This window comes from Silene latifolia, chromosome 1, assembly GCF_048544455.1.
Source record: "Silene latifolia isolate original U9 population chromosome 1, ASM4854445v1, whole genome shotgun sequence".
NCBI lineage: Eukaryota > Viridiplantae > Streptophyta > Magnoliopsida > Caryophyllales > Caryophyllaceae > Silene > Silene latifolia.
Window position 1 is genome coordinate 142,325,771 of NC_133526.1, and position 6,779 is coordinate 142,332,549.

The 6,779-nt window shown below is 41.6% G+C and overlaps 1 non-coding gene across 1 annotated transcript; it reads right to left on the bottom strand.

Moving 5' to 3' along the window:
* Positions 1 to 942: 942 nt before the first annotated feature.
* LOC141621418 (small nucleolar RNA R71) lies at positions 943 to 1,049 on the bottom strand. The gene has a single exon (XR_012532312.1). It is a non-coding gene; the product is annotated as a small nucleolar RNA R71 (small nucleolar RNA).
* Between the last annotated feature and the right edge of the window lie 5,730 nt (positions 1,050 to 6,779).

Here is a 6,779-nt window from a genome sequence, read left to right on the forward strand (position 1 = left end):
ACCTGTTTTAACCCGTTTAATTAATTTATTGTCTTTTATTGCCTTTAGCTATAGATCAACTCAACTCAAAACCCCCACATATGTGTTACCTTAGACCGAATTTAAACAACTAGAAGTTACATTCGCCTCCTTGTGGTTCGACCCCGTTACCACTAGCGTAGGTTAGTTTTAATAGGAAATTATAAATCTTATTTTTGGTACTCACAACGACGGGTATCAAATTTTGGCGCCGTTGCCGGGGAGGCAATTGTTCTATTTTGTTGTTGTTTTTATTTAGTCTTTCTTAGTTTAAGGGACATCCGTTCCTTAAACTTTTCTTATATTCTTTTTGTAGTTTCTTCTTATGCGCAGGTCACAGGGTGGTGAACTAGTACCATTCAATCCTGAGATTGAGAAATCCTTGCGTGAGTTAAGACGATCATCTAGGATATTGCCGACAGAGGAAGAGCTGAGTACTCTGTCTAGTTACTACGAGAACGAGCTATTCGAAGAAGATCCACCTACATCTCCTGCTTCTACTTCTTCAGCTGAGACAGTCACTTCTCCAGAAATTCCAGTCATGGCTGAAGAAGCAACTATAGCAAGTCATTACGAGCCGACAAATGTGCAAATCTATACATGGGGTTCGAATTACCTGGAGCTGATAGGAAATTCGAACCGAAGCCTTCCTATATCAACTTGGTTGAAAGAAACCAGTTCGGGGGAGCTACAAATGAAGATGCAGCCAAGCATATGGAGATATTTATTGATTATTGCTGCTCTATACCCCCGCCGACCGGTGTGACCCAGGACCAGATAAAGGAGACTATATTTATATTCTCACTCCGCGATGCTGCAAGGGAGTGGTACAGAGATCTGGATCGAGCCGCTCATGGGATCACCGACTGGAATTCTTTGGCCTTGGCATTCTATAAGAAATACTTCTCTGCCTCGAAGACGAATGCCATTAGAGCTCAGATCACGAGCTTTAAACAGGGACCTGATGAGAACTTTCATGAAGCATGGGTCCGTTTCAAGAAGCTGGTGCGAACCATACCGCACCATGGGTTCGAAAAATAGAGTCTTTGCAATCAGTTCTAACGGGCTGTATGACGATCAGAGGGCTATTTTGGATGCTGCAGCCAATGGCCGATTTGCTGAGAATATGGGAGAAACCAAGGGGTGGAAGATCATTGATGACTTAGCCACCCATGAAGCTGAATATGGGAATTCGAGAGGCAATCAGAGGAGGAGTGCTGAATCCCCTTCCGTAGCCGCATTAGAGGCTCTCACGGCGAGGTTTGACAAGTACGAGTTGGGAGGAGCTTCAAAAGGAGGGATGTATCATGTGAATGCTGTTTCAGACGGTCCTTTCGTCTGTAGAAGATGTGGAGCTGAGGGACATGTTTCAGAAAATTGTCCCAGTCCCTTCAAGTCTTGCGCTGCCTTTCAACATTATAAGCAGACAAACATGTACTATGAGCCGAATGTCCACCCAAACTTGAGGTGGAGTAGCCAAAATGTCCTGAATCCGGCTCAACCTCCACAGCAGCAGCAGCAGCAAACTTATGTGTCCCCTCACAAGCAACAATAATATCAAAAACCTCCCTATGTGCCGCAGCAGCAACAAACCCAAAATTCCGAGTTTGCTGAGTTGAAGAATATGCTGCAAAAGGAGTCCCAAGCTAGAGAGGCCGAGATGAAATTGCTAGAAAGTCAAATTGCTCAATTGGCTAGCAAGAATACCACTCGAGCTCCGGGACACTTAACGACTCAAACTAACCAAAAGGAGACCCTTAATGCCATCACCTTGAGGAGCGGGTCCACCCTGGAGGGGCCTGCTATGATTGAGGATGCCCCTGAAAAAGATAAGCCGGAACCGAGTCAAAACAAAGCTGGAACGAACAAAGGAAATAAAAAGGCGTCTACCAGGTATATCAATCGATCGACTGACATACCCGGTCGATCGACTGAAGTGCGACAAACAGTAGCTTTTGGTCCTGTTCAAGTCAGTCGATCGACTGACCTCAGTGGTCGATCGACTGAAGCCGCTGCTGATAGTGAACCTTTTCGTCCTCCGATGCCCGATAACTTGAGGGATCACTTATTTCGGGGTACGACAGTCCCGAAAATATTGGGGCAAGACCCGAGTGCTGATGGGTCAGTCCCAGTTACGAAGTATGACCCAATGTCGGTTAATGGCTCACATTTGAGACGGTCTGAAGAGGGTTCAAGCTTCAACAAGGAGAAGGTGGTGGATTTTCAGCCTAAGTCCACGGATGCCGGCATGAGAAATTTAGAGGAGAGGGCTAAGCTACTTCTTACAGCCCCATATCCGGAGAGACTAGTGCCGACGAAGGAACATGTATCTTTTAGTAAATTTGAAAAAGTTATTCGTAGCTTGAATGTACAAGTTCCTTTCCTTGAGTTAGTCAATCAAGTGCCCGCTTATACTAAATTCATGAAACAACTTTTATCTAAAAAGCGGTCACTTGAAACTGTGCATACTGTCGCACTTACTAAAGAGTCGTGTTCTTATCTGACCCACACTGCACCTCACAAACTAGAAGACCCAGGTAGCTTCTCCGTTCCTTGTAGCATTATTACCTTTTCTATTGAGAAGGCATTATGTGACTTAGGAGCTAGTATAAGTGTAATGCCCTTGAGTCTTGCTAGGAAGCTAAAATTGACTAGGTTTGCAGTGACCGACATGACAGTACAGATGGCTGACCGATCTGTGGTCCAGCCTATAGGAGTCTTAGAGGACATTCCCGTGCAAATAGGGAAGTTCTTCTTCCCTGTAGACTTCGTTGTACTTGATATGCCTGAGGATGCCCATATTCCTATCATATTGGGTAGACCATTTCTCACACTTCTTTGGTGCGATCATAGATGTAGGTTCGGGAACCTTGACCTTTAAAGTGGGGAAGCATTCCATTGTTTTTGCCCAACCTGCTAAGAAGAAAGACCCCATGTGGCCTGTAACTTGAATACGGTTTCTGAAAAGAAATCCTACTTTGTGCTTCCTGACATGCCTATCTCTACTCCTATTCCTGTTGTGACACCTCCGCCCCAGATTGGGAGCAAATTGGAGGAAGATTCGTCTATTTCTGATATTGCAGGAGCTGGTTTTGGCAAAGAAGAGCTGCAAGTTACTCCAGCTGTGAAGGAGCCAATCATTTCACGAGGCGGTCATGGTTGCCTTAGCTATGGCACTGATGAGGAAGTTGATGACGAGCCGGTCAAAGTGCGAGAGTCTGATTTAGACTCTGACGAGTCCGAAGAGATCATCGACTGGGGAGATATAGAAGCTGTTGACCCGTTGAGTTCGGCGGCTGTTGAAGCTAAGAAGAGTGCAGTTAAGAAGATGAGCACCGTTGAGGCTACCTCATGTAGCCAGAAGCCGACCAAGTGGGCCATACCGTGGCCGTTCTTGATCAACTATTAGTTGATCAAATGCTTTATCAAAAAATTTCTTTTATTTGCTTTTGTTAGACTCACTTTTTATTGCTTTTGTGTGCGCGAGACTTCGCATTTATTTTTATTGCTTAGGAATTTTAAGCACTTTAGACTTTACTTTGGGTTTTGCGCAATTTTGGGCGCGTATTATTGTGCATTTGCAGGTTTTTAGACCTCATTAGCTCAAGTAATTGAGCAAATACGAAGAAATATGAAGTTACAACAGTATTTCCAGTCGATCGACTGGTCTGTATAGTCGATCGACTGGTCTGCAGTTTCCAGGAGCTACTGTTCCTTTCACCTTGGTCGATTGACTAAGATATGTGGTCGATCGACCGCCCTGCACTGCTGTACCTATTCACGACCTCTCCCCTGCTGTGTTTGGTCGATTTGCGGAATTGAGGGAGTTTCTCTACTCCACTTTATCTTCCGTCATATTATTTATTTCTTCTATTTTCTCAATTATGCACATATTACCGCTTCGTTATTGCTTTCTCGATTTTATGCGTGGTACTTTGTTTGTCTTTTCAGGTACTTATTAGTAGCACTGCTGGCTACTGAAACCTCCTAGCTCACGCTGGTTTGGGGAGGTTTCCTTTGCTGCGCTTAAAATCCTGTGAGTTCCCGATTTCCGCTTCTTGTCATATTTATTTATTTCATTTTACGCAAATTCCCGTTTCTCTGTTCTTTCATTACATGATTTTGCACAATGGGGACATTGTGCGATTTGGTTTGGGGAAGGGTTTTGCGTCGCATTTCATTTGCTCGCATTCACGTCTACATTTTTGTTTTGCATCGTTTATTTCATTTCTTATATATACAAAATTCAAAAAAAAAATTGAAAAAATTTTAAAAATTCAAAAAAATATTCACGTTTATTTTAGCATATAGGTCGAGTCGGAACGGTAGTATTTCAATGACGACATTGCATTTGCATCTGTTTTGCCTAAGCCTTGCTAATTGACATGTTATTAGTAGAATCATATGCATAGTCTACGAGTTTTCGTTAATTTACTTGCTGAACTTGAGACTTGACTTTGATTTTTGGCAAGCTACATCATATTTCTGAGGTTTAGAGCTTATAACTGGTGACATTCATGACCAGTTTATCTAGGATATGAGTAGTACTCCTTATGAGACATGTTACATAAATGCGCATAAATATGAACTTAATCTGCTTAATACCTGTATGCATTCGGTTTGTGGTTTGTTGACACATGTGGTAGAGGTTTCCCTTTTCTCATTTTACCCATAAGCTTCACTGCCAAAAACAGCCTTTTTGTCCCGTTAACTACATCCTATACTTAGCCTGCCTTTGTCAAGCTAGTAGTTTAGTTTTTGGGATTGTTACTTCAATTTTGGTGGCATATGCTCTTATCGAGATTCAGTTGGATAAAAAGAATGAAGGAGGGAAAAGGAAAGTTGAAAGAAAGAAAAAAAAAAGAAGGAAGAAAAAAAAATGATTCGAAAAAGAAAAAAAAAATGAGTTATGTACTGTTCAAAGCAGTCGATCGACTGCCATTTCTGGTCGATCGACTGAGGTCCGAAAAAGAAAGAAAATCAATTCGCATAATTCAAGCCTTTATCTTATGGCAATTTTTGCTCCCATGTTGCATCAGTATCTTATGGGGAGTTGGTTGATTGCTTTTATACTGGAGATCGTGAGTTTTGTGCTTGCTTTAGCACCGTTTCGATTGATTTTGAGCAAGAAGTGGATGTTGCCGCATGGTTCCGTTTTGGTACTAGCTTGATCACCTGTACCTCCACTTTTCCATAAATGTTTTGCCTCTTCTTGCCCATTACCTCATATATCCCATATATACCTCGACATGTGTCATGGTCATTAGTTGGTTGGAATGCATATGTACGGTCATAGAGATTGCAGGCATGTTCTTATAGGTCGTAGTTAGGTGAGAGTCTTTACAATATGAATTCTTTCTATCCTCCTATATATTCACCTGTTCTTATGTGTGATATGAGCGACCCGTGAGAGTCCAATTTGATAAGTCTCTATGGTTGACGGTTCAGCAGGTTTTAACGACTTCATAACTCGGTTGCATGATTCGCATTACTAATTGATTGTTGGTTGTTGTATTAAAATGGTTTAGGCTTTACAGTTTGCAATTCGCTCTGAGATTGAACTCGTTCCATTAGGTCATTAGATCGAGTCTAGTTCTTGCTTGGGGACAAGCAAGGGTTTGGTTTGGGGAAGTTTGATGCGTGTCATTTATATGATGTTTTACACCCTATTTTACACGCATTGCAGAGCTCATTTGTGTAGTTTAAGCTACCATTTCCCCTATTTCCGTCTACTTTCGTGTTTTTGTACATTATTGCAGAAACGTGAGGAATTCAGCGGAAATCAAGCTAAACCCATCCCCGAGTATCTTGCATTGCATTTGACATGAAGTATTCACTTAAGGAACGAGCTTGGTGCGCATTTCAAGGCCCAAAAGACAAATCCACGAGAAGTTAAAAGCGGATTACCAGCTAAAGCAGTCGATCGACTAGCCCCCTTAGTCGATCGACCAACCCACGACATCCAGAGACTACTGTTCACAGCAGCTCAGTCGATCGACCGGTCACCTTAGTCGATCGACCACACCGCTACTCAGACGAGAATTAAAAGATCGAGAAATAGCAAGCCTATAGTACATTAGGTTTTAGAATAAGAGCTACGTTGTATTCTATATAACGTAAGCTAGGTTATTCAGTTTTGGCATCTAGTTTTTAGCATACAGTTCTTAACACAATTAAACATTCATTAGTTAGATTATTTTCTGTCAATAAAGTTACTCTTTTGCAATCGGTTTTTGGATCCTTTTCTCTGCAATTTCGGTATTTCCTCTGTTTTTATTTCAGTTCCATTGCCTTTTTATTGTTCATAGATATAGAATTGCTAGTTAGTATCCAAAGCCAATTATCGTTTATCGCTATTTGTTATTTGATTACTTCAAGCATGAATTCAATAGTTTATTTCGTTATGATTATTGTTGTTTTTATCAGTATCATGAGTAGCTAAATTAATTGTGCTGAGATGTAGGGGAATTATAGTGTAGGCGGCATTAGAATTAGGGAACCCTAATCGCGTATTGGTCGATCGACCACTCTACCCGGTCGATCGACTGACCTCGTGAGCTTTATTACGTTTTAATTGTTTTAATTGTTATATTTGACGAATCGAATGCATGCGACTAGTTGAATGCTTAGTATTTGACTGACCCATTAGATCGAAAGATAGGGAAGGTTATTAGACTACCAATTAAAATGACTAAACTATGCTGAGATCGAAAGATAGGTAAAGTTTAGATTATCAGTCACTTTTCAGGACGAAAGTCAGT